Genomic DNA, 19,556 nt, shown 5'->3' on the forward strand with positions numbered 1-19,556 from the left:
GAATTATAAAAGTACAAAGACACAAAGAATAAAAGAATCCATGATCTCACTCCTCCCCCATATGAAATGTGACAAGCTAAAAAGTAATACATGTACAAGGAGAGTAAATTAACTGCTTTAGGAAAAAAGGTGGGGAGCCCTCTTGCCTATCCAGTCTCTTTCTAAATGTAAACACCGTTAGATTCACTATGATTCTGACACACTTATCCATGTATTCTATTCTCCTCACTTCCACCTCATCTGTAAATTTTTAGAGCTCTTCCATGGTGGTATATACAGAGCAACCTCATTCTTCCTAATGACCACATAATTGTTCTATTATGTACTGTAACCATTCTCATATTTTTAAACAAGGTCTTCACATTTTAGAGTCACCTAACATGTGGATGAATATATGTTCACTATAAAACATTCAAGTGTTCACAAACAATACAAGTTCAAACTCTTTCCATGTATAGTTCACCTCAGTCTTTCTAATGACTGCACATTCCAAGGCATAGTAAGTGGAAAGAGCAAGGCAACAAGTTTTTACTTAGGTGTCTAACGAGTACCTCAATTTATGTCCAAAACCAAACTTTTGATCTTTAACAAATATACATACTCTATTTCATCTCATATAGTTTATATGTGGAATAAGATTGTGGGTTCTTTTTAACCCACAGGTATTTTATTAGGTATTTTAAGGTATTTTATTTCCTTATTTTTAGAAAGGAGGGGAGGGAGAAAATGAGAGAGAAACATTAATAACATCTCACCCCCCCCTCCCCCCCCAAGCAGGAACCTGGCCCACAACTGAGGCACGTGCCCTGACTGGGAAGTGAACCAACAACCTTTCGGTCTGCAGGCCAGTGCTCAATCCACTGAACCACACCAGCTAGGGCAGATTACAGGTCCTTTAATCTTTGTAACTTTTATATTTTTATAAGCCTTATATTACTGTTTACAATTTTTATGGTATATCCAATAGTACAGATCTATTAACAATTTCAAAGAAAATTTCAGCAAATGGCAACTCCATCCTTCCAGTTGCACAGACCAAAAATCATGGAGCCATCTTTGATTCTTCTTTTTTCTCGCACACATTAAATCTGTTAGCAAATACTATTGGTTCAACTTCCTCCTTTCACTCTTTCTTTCCATCTTCCTCCCCAGTCCATTCTTATCATAGCAACCAAAGGAACCCTCACAGGGAATCTTGTTTTTTTTTTTTGTGAGCAGTAGACTCCTTTGGGAGCCTGGTGAAATCAATGGATACCTTCTCAGGATGATCTCATCATAAATTCCAAACTGGGCAGGTCCTGGTGGGTCATCACACCTGAGCCATGTAACTTTTTTAGTAAAAGGTTTATCTCTGTCTTAAGCAAAAATTGTTTCTGTGCATCTAGGCTAAACACACCTTTCAAATACCTCTTTTCAGAAGAGGCGTGACCACCTTCAAAAAGGCACATAACCTTAATTATGCTGTAATCCAATAACTGCCTTCCTTTCTTTCACCTTCCTGTAATCTTCCTTGCATTCCCTTAACTGCCAATACATAAAAGAAACTGCAAAACTGTCCCTCTCCAGAGCATCTGAGATCTTGCTTCCTGGCAACTGTCATCAGTTTATTTGGCTCAAATAAACTTATAAAATTCTCTACAGGTTTAAATGTTGATTGTCAACAAAAGGGAATACTATTTTAGTTAGAAGTTAGTAAAAATGACGATGTAATTTTTTCTAACTTCCCAGGCATGCCTAAATTGTACACACAGACTCCACAGGAGGAAGGACTCAGTAAAGAACCCCTTTCTAAAGTCAGTCGTATCACATTCCACTCCTGTTCAAAACCATCCTGTGGCTCTCTACTTTGGAGTAAAACACTATTCATTACAATGGGTTAAGTCCACTCAATCTTCCCACCTCATTTCCTCCTGTGGAGGAAAAAGGGGGTTCTATAGAAAGTAACTTTACAGTTGACCTGATTGTAAATTCCTCGCTGAGCAGGTCATGGAGGGTTAGTTTTGCCATAGGCCTATTAAGTTTTAAAAATGATTTTAAATTGATTGAGAGAGAGAGAGGAAGAGAAAGAAACAGACATTGATTTCTTGTTCCATATATTTATGTATTCATTGGTTGGTTCTTGTATGTTCCCTGACCAGGGATGGAACCCACAACCTCGGCATATGGGGACAAAGCTCTTAACCAACTGAGTGAAAGGTTTTAAGCAAGCCTTCCCATACAGCAACTCCTAAAAAGATGGACTCCAGAGTTAAACTCCTTGGATTCACTGTTATTCCTTCTCAAGATGTACTGGGTAATTTTATATGTACAGAAATCTTCACTTCAATTTTTGACCAAACCAACTCATTCTATCATTAAGTGATGCTCTGGTTCAGGAGGGATTTAAAAAATATCAAGACTCATTAAAAAAAAAAAAACAAAAAAAAACCAAACCTGATAAATAGGCTGCAAAGTGTATAAAAATGATCAAACAAGTATTACAGTAAGAGTTTCAACATTCATTATAATTTGATGATTATAATCTTAAGAGCTAAGAAGAAATATATATATTCTTATTTGCAATATATATGTGTATATATATTATTATTTTTTACAAATAAGGAAACTGAGATTTAGAGGAGTTAAGTTACTTGGCCAAGGTCACATAGGTAGGAAAGTAGGATAGCCAGGATTAGAATTTACAGTCTCATACAAGCCAATTAACTACTAAGCCATATTGTCCCCCAGAAGTCTTACAGTCAAATAAGAGTCCAAGCCAATTTTAGAGCCTAGGGTTAATACTAAAGCAAAAGCTATACCCAAAGAGGTTTGCATTGTATCACAATATAAAACAACAATAACAAAAAACGTTTCACACAGAAAATAAAATTGGTAAAATATACTACTTATAAGACTGTTCAATAAAAGGTAGATTTCTAAAAGACAGAGATATTTTTAGTCTGAGAATTAAAGTTTTTATTAGTAACTCCATCCAAAGAAACAGGATTATGGTATTACATGGGTTTTAACTTCCTGCTAAAGCAACCTATTAAATAAACCCAAAACAACTACTGTTAAATATATTTTATATACACCAATTTTTTCCCCGTTACAGTACATCTTATTTATTAAGTTTGGAGTTTCTGATAACTTGGAACTATTAATAAAGGGTTTATCAAACCAATTTAACACTGTAGTTATGACATAACTATTCACAGAAACTTAACTTGCAAAGTAGGAGATTTGACAATCTCTTTAATAGAGAGCAAAAAGGGAAGAGTTCTCTTCTTTTGAAAAAACGCTATTACCTCCAAGGTAAAGAGAAAATTGAATGACATTTCAATTTTCAGCAGAAAGCCATTCTATGCACTAGCTCAGCAGCATTTTCACCCCTGTTTTTTCTTGCAAAAAACAAATGCCTTTAAAGTGGTATCACATATTCAGACATTTTCAACTCATAACTCCCTCTTATCAACGACTTCTTTTTAAAAAAAATTTTTCTCTAGGGTCCTATGCAAGAGGTATATAAGACTGCTTTTTCTAAGTCTTTTCTAATCTTAAATAGCAAAGGTTTTATATATCACATGTGAATATAATAGTTGTGAATTCACATGACCTACACTGATACAGTAAGCTGTCAATTAGAATTCCAAAAGGCTATGCCAAACTGGCTGAAGGCTTATTTATAGGCCAAAGAGCTATGTAAAGGACAAAGGCCGTAAATGGGGAGGAAGAGGCAGATAAAGCACTGAGTGAAAGAGGAGAGTTCAAACAGATGGCCCGGGATTTCTATATTTCTTTGCTTGTAATACAATATAAACTTTTAAGCTCAGACAAAAGCAGACATGACATTGTCAAAAATTTAAAAAAAAATCTTATAGAACACAGAATGCTATTTTATCTAAAAAATTCAGTTTTGAAAATTAACAATTATTGTGTGTCTATCACTGTGCTAAATTTTACAGATTAAACACCTTTTTTGCTCTAATGAGGTATACAATATATTACTTAGGTAATACCACAAAAAAACAAAAGAAATAAAAATTTAAAAAATTAATCTGGTACAAGATCTTTTGTGGGGTGATGAGATATGTTCCAAAACTGGATTGTGGCAGTGTTTGTACAACTCTGAAAATTTACTAAAAATCACTGAATTGTACACTTAAAATAGGTGAGTTTTATACAAGGCAAATTGTATCTCAATAAAGCATTTTAAAAAAGTTATAAATATACATACATACCCCTCCTCCCTCAATATGAATTATTACTATACCATTTAGAACCTGCTGGAAAATATTCAGTCAGTCAGATATTTACTAATCGCCTATCTGCTAAGCACTAAAAAGTACAAAGATGGACCAGACATGGCATATCTATGGCCTTAAGGAGGTACTCTTATGATACAGAAACAGTGTATTAGTAATACCTATATTTATAAAACACTGAGTGCTGAACATGTTACTTGATTTTACTCATTTAATAAATGTAATGAGTTACCAAAGGTCCACTGCTCTTGACCGTAAAAAACTGAATAATAGAGATGAAACATGAGCTGAGTCTTTTAAGACTGAATGGAAATTCATTTAGACACAGGGGTTCCAGGTAGAAAAAAGGGCAAATACAAAAAGAGAAAACTATAAAAGATGGCACATGCTGGATCTGCTGAAGAATGTCAGGAGCCAGGAATGGAAAGGCAAGGAGCCAAATCAATGTCACAAAAAGCTAACCTAAACATTTTCAGAGAAAAGTGAGTTACTGGTATTTTCAACCCAAATGGTCATCATATCCAAACTTACTTGTTAAGTACAATGGTTATTCAACCCATAAATATGGTGAACAAAATGGTAAAAATATATAACTGCAGAAGCCTGTTTTTCCATTCCTTTCCTATTTCTCCCTTTCATCTCCACTTGATCTGTCCAGCAGCAACCATCATACTGCTTTATTCATGCCTTTGCCAAATACTATATATGTGGTCAAATTGTATTATGGTTAGCAGATAAATCTCAACTTGACATTTAGGACAATAAAACAGAAATCTTAAGTGTTTAATCAAACTGGATTTCTTTCTCAGAGATAATATTTGTTAATAGTAGTAACAAAGAAAAGTTCTAATTAGCAATACTAATGGTGGGCAAAAGTCTACATAAGAAGAATCAAGTTCTTATCTGTGAGAAGTAAAAAGATTAATGATGACTGAGTATAAAAGGAGTTTGAAACTAAATTCAGAGTAGGAGACTGAATTTAACCCTTGGCAAGACTATTGGAGCAGTTTTAAGAAATAATTCTAGTCCAGATACTATATTCTAAATGATCCATATCTAAGCACAGAAACTTAGTTACACGAATATAATTTTAAAAATCACAAAAAACGTAGGCCACTGTTAACAGTTCTTAACTTCAAGAAATGGGATTACACTAGAGTTTCAAGCAATAGGGGTATGTATTAAATTAAAAAATTAGGGGAGTTCTGGTCAAGGTGGTGGCATAAACATGGCTCAGCTCCTCCCACAACCACATCAAAACTACAACTAAACTATGGAACAACCATCACTCAGCACCATCAGATACTGAGTTGAATGGAAGTCTGACAACTACGGAATTAAAGAAACCACATCTACCCAGAGCGGCGGGAGGGGCAGAGATGCAGAATGGACTTGTCCCATATCCACCTATGGTGGATAAAAATGTGGGAGTGACATCTCAGGAGCAAGGAGTCCCAGCCCCAACAGGCTCCCCAACCCAGTTTTCCAGAGCCAGGATGGTAAGTCCCCATAGCTTCTGGCTGCAAAAACCATCAGGGACTGAGTCAGTGGAAGAAACTCGAGTCCAAGCAGTTCCCCTTAAAGAACCCACACACACAGACTTACTCAGACTCACTCCCTCTGAGCTCCTGCACCAGGTTGGCAGCTTGAAGGGCATCAGGGCAAGAGCTGGGGAACAAACAGCTTTCTCCCAGAAAGGTGGGAAAGGTCATTGTCCCTTTTCTGAACCCTTCTCCTCAAAAGAGCTGCAGGACTGGCAGGTGGGTGCCATATCTGAGACTCCATCATCCTGGCTAACAATGTTTGCCCTGCCCTGGAGTTCCCTTGAGACTCCATTCCACACAGGTTGTTAACAGAGACTTTTCCATGTGAATGGCTGGTCTTGGCTCATGCTTCACAACTTCCTAAATCCTGTCAAACAAACAACAGCTGGCATCACTGAGCCCCCAACCCCAGTACCTCTTGCTAAGTGGCCCCAAGCCTTGCACTAGCAGCAGCCACTTCAAATTGCTTTATAGCCCAGGCAGGGCGGCCCTGGGTAGAACAAGGGAGGCGGAGGGCAGGTTGACCTTAGCCTGCACCACCCAGTGGACAGCTACAGACCACACTGGAGCACCACCACCACCACCTGCTACATCTGCACAGCTGATCCTCCACAAAGGGTGGTGGTTGGTGATAAGTGGTCACAGCCAGTTCTTGCAGCTGACTGGCCTGGGTTAATCCTTCCCATTAACCTACCAACATCAATCAAGGCTCAACTACAAGAGGAGGGTGTATGTGGCCCACACAGAGGGTATACCTCTAGTACCCAGCTTGGGTGATAGAGAAGACTGTGCCACTGGACCCTACAGAGCACCTACTACATTAGGCCATAAGACAGGGAGTCATAGCAGTTTTACCCAATACATAGAAACAAACACAGGTAGGGTGCCAAAAGACAGACACAAAGAAACAAGGCCCAAATGAAAGAACAGATCAAAACTCCAGAAAAAGAAAACTAAACAAAAGGGAGGTAAGCAATCTTATCAGATGCAGAGTTTAAAACACTGGTTATAAAGATGCTCAAGAAACTTAGTAAGGACCTCAACAGAATAAAAAAGATCCACTCAGAAACAAAGGATTCACTAATTGAAATAAAGAACAATTTACAGGGCAACAACAGTAGAGCAGATGAAGCCAAGAATCAAATCAAAGATTTGGAACATAAAGAAACAAAAAACAATCAACTAGAACAGCAAGAAGAAAAACAAAACAAAAAAAAAGAGAATAGTGTAAGCAGCCTCTGGGACTTCAAATGTTCCAACATTCACATCATAGGGGTGTCAGAAGAGAAGAGAAAGAGCAAGAAACTGGAAAGCTATTTGAAAAAATAATGAAAGAAAGCTCCCGTAATATGGTGAAGGAAGTAGGCATGCAAATCCAAGAACCACAGAGAGTCCCAAAGAAAATGGATGGAAAGGAGCCCACTCCAAGACACATCATAATTAAAATGCCAAAGGTTAAAGATAAAGAGAGGATCTTAAAAGCAGCAAGAGAAAAGAAGTTAGTTACCTACAGGGGAGTTCCCATAAGACTATTTGCTGATTTCTCAAAAGAAACTTTGCAGGCTAGAAGGGACTGGCAAGAAATATCCAAAATCATGAAAAGCACGGACCTACAGCCAAGATTGCTCTATCTCGCTGAGATAGCATTTAGAATCAAAGGGCAGATAAAGAGCTTCCCAGACAAGAAAAAAACTAAAGGAGTTCATCATCACCAAACCATTATTATATGAAATGTTAAAGGAACTTAAGAAAAAAATCAAAATTATGAACAATTAAATGGCAATAAATACAGACCTATCAACAAATGAATCTAAAAAAACAAAGCAAACAAGAATAACAGAGAGTCATGGATACACAGAGAGTTTCGATGGCTGCCAGATGGGATGGGGGTGTGGGGGTGTGGGGGAATTAAGAGGTAAGGGGACTTAGAAGTCCAAATAGGTAGTTCCAGAATAGCCATGGGGATGTCCAGTACAAGAAATGGAGTAGCCAAAGCACTTATAAGCATGACCCAGGGACACGAACAATGGTTGTGAGGATCACCTGAGAGAGTGGGGCATGCTGGTTGGAGGTGGGCAAATGGGGAAAGGTAGGGAGAATTGTAATAGCATAATCAGTAACATTTTTTAAAAAGTTACACATAACTATTTGGTAAATTTAGGAAAGTATAAAAAAACAAAAAAAAAAAATAGAATTTCCGGCATTTTCTATTTACCTATCTTACACAAGAAGAGTGGTATGTATGCAGGAAGGAATAGGTAGGAGAAAATGCATGTATACATATACTTATCTCCTCCCAAGATGAGTTGCTACTATGTGACTATACTGCTCTACTAGTATATGGCTTCCAGTCCCCAGTTCTACCTGTAATTAACAGAATCTTAGGCAAGTTACTATTTTTATGAGCATTAATTTCCTCATCTGTAAAGGAATTCAAAAGATCTCTAAGATTTTTTTTGTCTCAAAAATTTCAATTTAATCAACTTCAAAAAACAATGTCAAAAAATATCTAACTGCCATTTGTACAAGTTATGCACAGCAATAATTTCTGTGCTAAGAATCCTGAAAAAGCCATAGCTCAAAACTGTAAACAATGAAGAGTTATTTTGTGGCTCTGAAACAGCTGTTTTCACATTCTCCACTCCTATTTTCCTTGAAGTATAACAAATGAACTTTGTGTACGTGTGTATTGCATGTATGCATGTGTTGCTGGTGAGGAGGTGTCTGATAGGGAAAGAAAAATGGTTAAGAAATGACCATAGGTGGGTGAGACACATATATAACTTCAGAGATGTGAATGGCTGCCAAGGTAAACTTTCAGAATCACTTATAGAAAGTGATTAAGGATGACACAGAGAGATCTGTTACATTAAACAAGTACATATTTAAGTTTTATATGAGTAAAGGAAAAAGTATTTCCGTTTTAGAATGAATGGATTATAAGGGACTAACAGAATGCTGGCAAGAATGATTATTTCTCTTCAAGTGTTTTGAGTACTTTACAAAAGAAATAAAATTTCACAAAATGACTTAATGGCAGGGTGAAGAAAATTCAACACATGGGCAAGACACTGGGAAAAATTATGGAGAATATGAAACAAAATGAGGTGAAGCCAATTAAGGAAGTCAACAGAACCCAAGCTTTACACCATTGCTGTAGAAATCTGATTTCCCTTATTTTTGGTCCATTCTCAGATAATAAAAACAATTATTTTGTTCCAGTTGTAAAACAGTAACAGATTAAAATGAAGTATGAAAAGAGATTAAAGAATGTTTTCCTTCTATCTTATATAAACATAATCAATTCAAATTTATGGTTTTGTTACAGAAAAATCTACACAAATAGCATTATAAGATTTTTTAAATAGAATACAAATCATTTAAATTATCTCAATTTATAAAGAAAGGAACCGAGGCCCAGTGACTTCCCCACTAGCAAGGCTCAGATTATCCTGGCCCCAGTCCATTGTTTTTTATACTACACTACACTACCTTTTGATCCTAGGTCTACTTCTGCTACATATCTCTTCAAATAAGCTACTTTTCCTTCTATTTATTTAGAAAATATTATTTTTTCTCTGTGAACTTATATTCAAAGACTTCAACCTTGATAATACAAAAATCTTCATTAGGCCCTGGACAGTAGTTCAGCTGGTTAGAGCATTGTCCTGATTCACCGAGGCTGCAGGTTTGATCCCCTTCAGGGCACATACAAGAAGCAATCAATGAATGCATAAAAAGGTGGAACAAAAACCCAAAATACAATGTCTTTGTCTCCCTTTCCCTTTTTCTGTCTCTGTAAAATCAATTAAAAAATTTACAAATAAATTCTTCACTGAAAGGCAAATTACTGAGTTAAAAAGCCTAACTCTGTTTTCTTATACGTACATCTACATTCATGGAAAGCCATTTTTTCCACACTACAAATATCTGCTGACCACCTACTATGTGCCACAAACTGTTCTCAGTGCTAAGAATACATCAGGGAACAAAATGATAAAAATCGTTGTCTTCATCAATCTACATTTTAGTGTGGGAGTGAGACAATAGATAAAACTAAAATATACAGCATGCTAGATGATGACAAATATTGTGGGAAAAAACGTCCAGAAGAGGAGTATTTTTAAGATCACCAGTAAGAAGATAAGCAAATAAACCATGTGGATATTTGGTAGAAACTATTCAAGGTGGAAGAATTAGCAAGTAAAAAAGGCCCAGACAAGAGAGAAAAGGGAAGATAAGGAGTCTAGATGGGCTGACATGCAATGAACAAAGAGGAGTAGAAAATGGATGACCACTGTATAGATTCTGGCATTTACTCTTAGTGACACTTGAAGATAGAACCTACAAAACTTGCCAATGGACAGGATAGGGCCACGAAAGAGAGGAGACAATGATGACTTGAAGGTTAATTAACAGATAACTGTTAAAAATCTCAATCTAAACTCAGCCTGCTCCCTCTCTTCCCCTTTATGTTCTCCCCAGAAACAATTATTTTAAAAAATTTGTTTAATTCTTATGGGTGTTTTCACTGTATATAACACATTTACAGAAGTTTTATATATTTAAGATTTTTACATGAATATCATGCTATACATATCCTTTTAAAAAATAATCTTTTTTAAAGCAGTTTTTAAGTTCACAGCTAAACTGAACAGAAAGTAGAGTTCCCATGTATTTACTCTCTTTCTAGTGCTATCAAATCCTACACGAGGATGGTACATTTGTTACAATTGATGAACTTACACTGACACATCATTTCCCTCTTAAGTCCATAGTTTACATTTGGACTTTCTATGGGTTTTGACAAATGTATGTCCCATTATAACACCATAGAGATTAAACTCACCATCCTAAAAATTACTCTGCCGATAACCCTTGGGAACCACTGATCTTTTACCGTCTGTAATTTTGCCTTTCCAGAATATTACACAGTTGAGTTAATAAAGCAGACTTTTTGATTGGCTTCTTTCACTTAATGATGTATATTTAGGGTTCTCCCATGTCTTTTCATGGCTGGACAGCTCATCTCTTCTTGGGCTGAATAATATTCCATTGTCTGAATGAACCACAGTTTATTTATCCATTAATCTACTGAATAGCATCTCAGTTGCTTCAAAGTTTTGGCAATTATAAAGCTGCTCATACGGACCTAAATTTTTTAAAAATATATTTTACTGATTATGCTATTACAGTTGTCCCACTCCCCCCCTTTATTCCCCTCCATCCTGCATGACCCCTTTAGTTAATGTCTGTGGGTCATACACATAAGATCTTTGGCTTCTACATTTCCTATACTGTTCTTATCCTCTCCCTATTGTCTACCTACCATTTATGCTTATTCTCTGTAGCTTTTCCCCCTTTTCTCCCCTCCCACTCCCTCATGATAACCCTCCATATGATCTCCATTTCTGTGGTTCTGTTCCTGTTTGAGTTGTTTCCTTAGTTTGTTTTGGTTTTGTTTTAAGGTTCAGTTGTTAATAGCTGTGAGTTTGTTGTCATTTTACTGTTCATATTTTTTATCTTTTTCTTAGGTAAGTCCCTGTAACATTTCATATAATAAGGGCTGGGTGATGATGAACTCCTTTAACTTGGACTTTATCTGGGAAACACTTTATCTACCTTTCAATTCTAAATGATAGCTTTGCTGGATAGAGTAATCTTGGATGTAGGTCCTTGCCTTTCATGATTTGGAATACTTCTTTCCAGCCCCTTCTCACCTGCATTTCTTTTGAGAAATCAGCTGATAATCTAATGGACACTCCTTTGTAGGTAACTGTCTCCTTTTCTCTTGCTGCTTCTAAGATTCTCTCCTTATTTTTAATCTTGGGTAATGTTAATTCTGATGTGCCTTTGTGTGTGCTTCCTTGGGTCCAACCTCTTTGGGAGTCTCTGAGCTTCTTGGACTTCCTGGAAGTCTATTTCCTTTGCCAGATTGGGGAAGTTCTCCATTATTTGTTCAAATAAGTTTTTAATTTCTTGGTCTTTCTCTTCTCCTTCTGGTACCCCTATGATTTGGATGTTGGAACATTTAAAGATGTCCAGGAGGTTCCCAAGACTCTCCTTCTTCTGAATTCTTGTTTCTTCATTCTGTTCTGGTTGAATGTTTCGTCCTTCTGCTCCAAACCACTGATTTGAGTCCTGGTTTCCTTTCTATCACTGTTGGTTCCCTGTAGATTTTTCTTTATATTACATAATGCAACCTTCATTGCTGCCTGAGTCTTTTTTATGCTGTTGAAATACCCAGTGAGTTCCTGGAGCATTCTGATAACCAGTGTTTTGAACTTTGCATCTGATAGGCTGGCTATCTCTTCATCGCTTAGTTGTATATTTTTTTTTTTTTGAGCTTTGAACTGTTCTTTCATTTGGGCCATTTTTTTTTTTTTGTCTTGGGCAGAGCCTTAGGTGTTCACCAGGGTGGGGCAATCCCCGTCTCTTGGTTGTGAAGCTGTCTGTGGGGGACGGGTCCAAGAGGGAAGAGTGCTGCTTGTTCCATGCTCTGCCAGTTTCCAGACACTTCCCCAGATACCCACAATCAAATTAGGCTCTTTTGGTGCTGATTCCCGGGTGGGTGGGCAGGCTTGTATATGTTCTAGTACCCTATGGGTCTCTCCCACAAAGTTTCCTGTGAGGCTGGGAGTTTCTCCTGCTGCCCCCTCAACCCCCACAGGGGTTTTCGGTCAGAGGTTTTGAGGCTTTATTTCCCACACTGGAACCCTGGGTTGTGCGGTCTGTCTTGTTTCCTAGTTGTTCCTCCCAGTTCAACTGCGCGCTAATGTGGGACCACCCAGTCCACAATCCGCTGTCTTACCAGGCCCACCCGCTGCTCCCTTGCCGAGATTCCTCTCCACCTCTCCTACTGGTCTGGATGAATGTTTCTTCTCTAACTCCTTGGTTGTCAGACTTCCATACAGTTCGATTTTCTGTCAGTTCTGGTTGTTTTTGTTTTTAAATTGTTGTCCATCTTTTGGTTGTGCGAGGAGGCAGTGTGTCTACCTACACCTCCATCTTGGTCGGAAGTCAGACCTAAATTTTCAATTCATTTGCATAAATACCTAAGAGTGTAATTAATGGATTATATGTAAGAGTATGTTCTGTTTTGTAAGAAACTGTCAAACTGTCTTCCACGGTGGCTGTACCATTTTGTATTCCCACCCGCAGTAAATGAGAATTTTTATTGCTCCATATTCTCTCTAGTATGTGTATAATGTCAATTTTTTTCCTTTTCTCTAAAATTATGGTAAAATACACATAACATAAAATTTACTATCTTAAATCATTTTCTAAAAATTACAAATATTTTTAGGTAGAAAAACCCCACAAATTATAAAATTTACCATCTTAACCATTTTTTTAAAAGATTTTATTTTTAGAGAGGGGAAGGGGGGGAGAAAGAGAGAGAAACACCAATCGGTGGTTGCCTCTCATGTGGCCCCTACTGGGGATCTGGCCTGCAACCCAGGCATGTGCCCTGACTGGGAATTGAACCTGTAATCCTTTGGTTTGCAGCCCATGCTCAATCCACTGAGCTATGCCAGCCAGGGCAAATCTTAACCATTTTTTAAGTGTGCAGTTCAGTAATGCTAAGTACATTCGCACTGCTGTGCATTCAATCTACAAAACTTTTTACCTCGAAAAACTGAAACTCTATACCCATTGAACAACCACCTATTTCCCTCAGCAATCATCAAGCTACTTTGTTTCTATGAATTCCACTATTCTAGGAACCTAATATGAGTAGAATCATACTGCTTTTTGTTTTTTAGCATAATGCCCTCAAGGTTCATCCATGTTGTGACATGTGTCGGAGTTCCCTTCCTCAAGTTTGAACATTCCATTTTGTGTATATACCACATTTTATCCATTCACCCACAGAACACTTGGGTTGCTTCCAGCTTTTGTCTTTGTAAATAATGCTGCTAGGAATGCAAGTGCACAAATACCTCTTTGGGTCCCATTGAGTATATACCCCATTCTTTTGGGTATATACTCAAGTGGAATTGCTGGATCATGTTATAATTAAATTTTTAATTTTTTAAGGATCCACCATACTGTTTTCCATAGGGGTTGTACCATCTTACATTCTCACTAACAGTACACAAGTATACCAATATCTCCACATGTTCACCAAATTATTTTATCTTTTTTTTTAGTTTTTATGCTAGTGGGTATGAGACAGTGTCTCATTGTGGTTTTTATCTGCATTTCCTTAATGATTCTTGATGTTGAGGGTCTCTTCATATGTTTGTTGGCTATTTGTATATTTTTTCTAGAGAAATATTTATTCAAACCCTTTGCCCATTTTTAATAGGTTTGTTTGTTGGTGAGTTGTAGGAGTTCTTTATAATTCTAGATATTAACCACATAGCAGATTTGCAAATATTTTCTCCCATTCCATTGGCTGACTTTTCAACTATGTTAACTGGATACTTTGATGCACAGAAGTTTTGAAATTTGGTGTAGTACAATAAATTTTTTGTTACCTATTCCTTTGGTGTCATATGCAAGAAATCACTATCAAATCCAGTATCATTAAGCTTTTGTCCCATGTTTTCTTCTAGGAGTTTAACTGATTTAGGTCTTACATTTAGGTCCTTGATCTACTTCAAGTTAATAACTGTATTAATACATGGTGTTAGGTAAGGGTCCAACTTCATTTTTTTGCTTGTGGATATCAAATTTTCCCAGCACCCTTTAATGAAAACACTGTTCTTGTTCCAATGAATGAATGAGTGAGTGAATGATCTTGGCACCCTTGTCAAAAACAATTTGACCATACATGCATAAAAGTTTATTTCTGGGCTCCCTATTCTAGTCCATTGATCTATGTCTTACTTTAGGCCAATATCACACTATTTTGATTACTGTAGATTTGTAGTAAGTTTTAAAATTAGGAGGTGTAAGACCTCCAACTTTTTCTTCTTTTTTTCCAAGATTGTTTGTGACTATTCAGGACCCCTTGAGGTTCCATATAAATTTTAGGATAAATTTTCCTATTTCTGCAAATAATATCATTGGGAATTTGATAGGGATTACAGTAATTCTGTAGATCACTTTGGGTAGTACTGACATTTAGCAATAAGTCTTCCAATCTATTAACACAGGACATCTTTTCATTTATTTGTCTTCTTTCTCTTTCAGCAATGTTTTGCAGTTTTCTGTGTAAAAGTCTTTCACCTCATTAATTAGGTTTATTCTTAAATATTTTACTTCTTTTGATGTTACTGTAAATGGATTTGCTTCTTAATTTCCTCTTCAGGTTGTACCTTGCTAGTGTATGCCGATTTTTTTAAATCCTTACTTGAGGGTATGTTTATTAATTTTAGAGAGAGGGAGAGACAAACATCAAAGTGAGAGAAACAATGATCAAATGCCTCCTGTATGCACACGAATAGGAGACTGATACTACAATCTAGGTATGTGCCCTGACCAGGAATCAAACCCTCAACCTTTGGTGTACAAGATGACACTCCAATCAACTGAACCACCAGGCCAGGGCTAGTGTATGGTGATTTTATGTCCTGTAACTTTGCTGAATCATTTATTATGTTTAATTTGTGTGTGTGTGTGTGTGTATCTTTCCAGCTTTCTACATGTAAGATCATGTCATCTGCAAACAGACAATTTTACTATTCCTTTCCAATTTAAATGCCTTTTATTTCTTTTTCTTGCCTAATTGCTCTGGCTAGGACTTGTTGAATAGACTGGGTGAAAGCAGGCATTCTTGTCTTGCTCCTGATCTTACATGAAAAGCTTTCAGTCTTTCACTACTGAGTATGATGTCTGCTGGTCCTTTTAATATTTGGTCTGTATTTATGTTGAGGTAGTTTTCTTCTGACTTTGTTGAGGGTTTTTATAATGAAAGAGTGAATTTTATCAAATGCTTTCTCTGTAACAATTGAAATCATGTGATTTTATCTTTCATTCTGTTCATTTTCAGTATAGTACATTGACTGATTTCATATATTGAACTGTCCCCGAATTCCAGGAATAAACCCTATTTGTTCATAGTATATAATCCTTTCAATATTCCGTTGAATTCATTTGCTATTATTTTGTTGAGAACTTTTGCAATGCTACTTACCAGGGATATTGGTCTTCAGTTTTCCTATGAAGTGTTTTTGTTTAGTTTTAGTACCAAGAGTAATGCTGGCCTCATAGTATGAGTTTGGAAGTGTTTCTTTGTCTTTAGTTTTTTGGGAAAAGTTTGAGGAGGATCAGTATTAATTCTGCTTAAAAGTTTGGTAGCATTCACCAGTGAAGGCATCTGGTCCTGGGCTCTTCTCTGTTGGGAAATTTTTGATTACTGATTCAATCTCCTTACTAGTTATAGGCCTGTTCAAATGTTCTATTTCTTCATGATTCAGTCTTGGTAGGTTACGTGTTTCCAGGAATTTTCCCATTTCATCCAGGTTAACTGATTTGTTGGTGTATTAAGTCATATATATCATTTTGCAATACTCTTTTTTCTATAAAACATATAACAAGTAAAAATATCTTACATGAGGAAACATCGAATCCTGAGTACTAAAATAGCCAAGAGTTCAAGAAAAGGAAGAATCAATATGAATTGGTATGGTGAAGAAAAACTTAACTGAAGCCTGGACACTTAAGTTCAACCTGGAAATAGAAATAAATGGCAAGGTAAAGGAAAGACTAGAAAGTTTTTCCAGTTAGGGGTCCAACAAAAGCAAAGACAGAAAAGCAGAACTGAATGGTAAAGGTGAAGTGGGTTCATCTGCCTGAAATGGGAGAAGAGTCTGATATGAAGTCATATAGATGAGGGAATTATAAGCTAAAAAGGTAAGAATTAATCTGGCCAGACACTGGCATACTTCATTCTATTGTACTTTGCATTTTCATCAACATCAAGGCAAGACCCTCCAACCAGCATAAAGAGTTCAACTTGCTGAAGACTCAGATAATAGTATTTTTTAGCAATAAAGTATTTCTTTAATTAAAATATGTACACTTTTTTTTAAGACATAATGCCCTTGGACACTTAATAAATTACATAGACAGTATAGCACAAACATAACTTTTATATGCACTGGGAAACCAAAAAATTCACATGACTCACTTTGTGATTTTTGCCTTATTGTGGTGGTCTGGAACCAAACTTCCAGTATCTCCGAGATATGCCTGTACTTTAGTGTATGCCCCTTCATTAGCATTCATGCAGGAAACACTCAAAAATCTGCTAACCTAAACCAAGAACCTGAAATATCTAGCTTATTGACTCTTACAGACAACAGAAATCCACCGAAGACTTCTGAGTTGAAAAGTGTCAACAGCTATGGTGTTGTAGGAAGTTTACTGAAACACTGCATTGCAGTGGTTCTCACCTGGGGAGACTTTGCCATTAAGAGGACATTAGGCAATTATACACCTGGGGGGAGGGGAAGTGCTACTGGCACCTAGTAGGGCAGAGGTAGGGATGCTGTTAAATATCTTATAATGTACAGTCAAGTTCCCAGACAAAGAATTACCTGGCTCAAAATGTCAACAGTGCCAAAGTTGAGTAACTTTGCTGTATTCAACTATGAGCTATTCTCACAAGAACCCAAATTAAGTTCAAATACAGGGTCCCACAGAAGTGACACCCGCTTGCATGTGGTTGGTATAGTAATAATATGGATGTAGTAATTTATAATTTTCATTTGAACATCTCACCTAAAATGTCATATGGTGTCCTTGAGTGCGTTAGTGTTATGTTACAGAATTACAGGCTTAGAATTTTGTAGTAAAAGATTTTGTAATAAAAAGGGGCATGATTTGTGCCAGACCCTATATATTAGAAAAAATGTACAAAGACAATATTCCAAAAGATCGATAACAGTAAGATTATAGAGGGTTATTTTATTTTTCCACTTTTCAAAAAAACTTCTACAATTATCACACCATTATCATTTCAAGAGAAAAAATTGACTTAGAAAGTTGGATTTAGTACACTTTTAAAAAAAGTTTCATTTAACTCCCTTAAGTATTTAAGTGCCACTTATATGCCAGACTCTGTGATAAGAATTAAGAGTGATGTACAAAAAAGACAAGATCCATACTCTTAGAGAACTTACAGTCTGATGAGAGAAAATAACATTGAGTAAATAAATACATTAACAAATTATGATTAGTGTTCTTAAGTTAACAACAGGGGGTTTTCAATTAGTTTGTTTAGAGATGGCCTAAGGAAATCATACTGAAGATCCAAATGATGAGAAATAACTACACAGCTGAAAGAAAGGGAATGAAGGTAAAGGGGGTAAGAGAAGGCATTCTGACAGTCAGAGTAGCATATGTAAAGGGCCTGAAGAGGAGAGGGCTATTGATGTGTTAGAAATAAATGAATTAAAATAAGATGAATGAGAGTGTAGTTAACTAAAGGAGATAATAAACTTAGAGAGGTAGGAGAAATGGGCAGGAACCAGATTTGGCAAGGCCTGGAAGGTCTCAGTAATGAGTTGGAAAGGAAAATGTGGTGGGAAGCTACTGAAGGACAAGAGAGGTGTGATTTAACTTATTTTTAAAAAGAACCATTTGTGCCCTGGCTGGGTCCCATGCACCAAAGGGTTGCTGGTTCAACCCACAGCCTGGTAAGGGAGACAACAGGTCAATGTTTTTCTCTAACTTGATGTTCCTGTCTCTCTCTCTCTCTCTCTCAAGTCAATTACAAACATATCCTTAGGTGAGGATTTAAAAAATAAAAAAAGCAGAAACATGCTGGTTATTTTATGATCAGAAAACAGCAATAGCAGAAACCAGGCAACCAGAGTGGAGATGAGATTTTATCAAGGTAATAATGATTTACCCCAGATTTTAAAGTGAGTAAAAAGTTAACAGAAAGGAATGGAGTGACAGTAACTAAATAATACAGTATTTATAACCTTGTGCAAGAGAAACTTTTCTTTTCAGGGAAGCTGCTGCAGAAGGAGGCAATGATGTTCCTTGTCATATGACAGGTCTCCCCGCCCCGAAATTTCACAGCTGAGTGGCAGTGAGGATGAAGCGGAAAACCAATTCAAAAAAAGGCCAACAGTAAAAAATGTCTGCTTCAGGTAGGACTGAGCTCATTAACTCAGTAAGAGTCTCTCAATAATTTAACACAGATATAAAGACTAAGAGTATTTGGAAAAATAAAACAGTACCGGAGTTAGTGGCTGACAGAGCAGTACAGAGAAGATAGGTGAATTCCTATCACTAAGACATTCCTACTTGAAGTATCTTGGATAATGCAAGAACTGGTTCCTTAATTTTTCTAATACCCCATCCTTATTTGACCTAGTCTGAATAAGGATGTTCCTTGCATTCTCAAAAGCTTTATCATAACAAGTATTCATTACGGTGGAATTTTTATTTTACAGAAATTGAAATAAAAAAATTTTAAGTTCTCCTAATGACATACGGCTGGCTAATGAGATGCAATCCTACAAATCTCAAGGGAAGCGTTACTAAACACCAAACATTTAGGGTGTCCTTTGCTTTCATTTTTGAGGTACATATTTATTGTAAACGTGAGTTTAGGAAAGAAAGATAAGGAATCCACTACAACACTAGTTTACAGAGTGGTTGAATACCCCCACAGGGTCAGTTTAGAATAGGAATCTGAGAAACCTTGACCTGCCAGAATGTGAACTCAATGAGAACAGGAATTTAACCCATGTTATTCATTCCTCTATCCTGACTGCTTACAACAGAACCTCGGACACAGAAACTGAACAAATGAATTCAATACAGGAAAGAGCAAACAAGTCAGTTAAAATAAGCTGCCAAG

The 19,556-nt window shown here is 36.7% G+C and overlaps 1 protein-coding gene across 1 annotated transcript in view; it reads right to left on the minus strand.

The window, feature by feature from the left end:
- The window catches only part of KPNA4 (karyopherin subunit alpha 4), a 64,641-nt gene that overhangs the window by 34,403 nt on the left and 10,682 nt on the right, over positions 1-19,556 (minus strand). The window lies entirely within an intron of this gene.

Source organism: Phyllostomus hastatus, unplaced genomic scaffold (genome assembly GCF_019186645.2).
Source record: "Phyllostomus hastatus isolate PE091 unplaced genomic scaffold, TTU_PhHast_1.1 phas_contig_86, whole genome shotgun sequence".
Taxonomy (NCBI): Eukaryota; Metazoa; Chordata; class Mammalia; order Chiroptera; family Phyllostomidae; genus Phyllostomus; species Phyllostomus hastatus.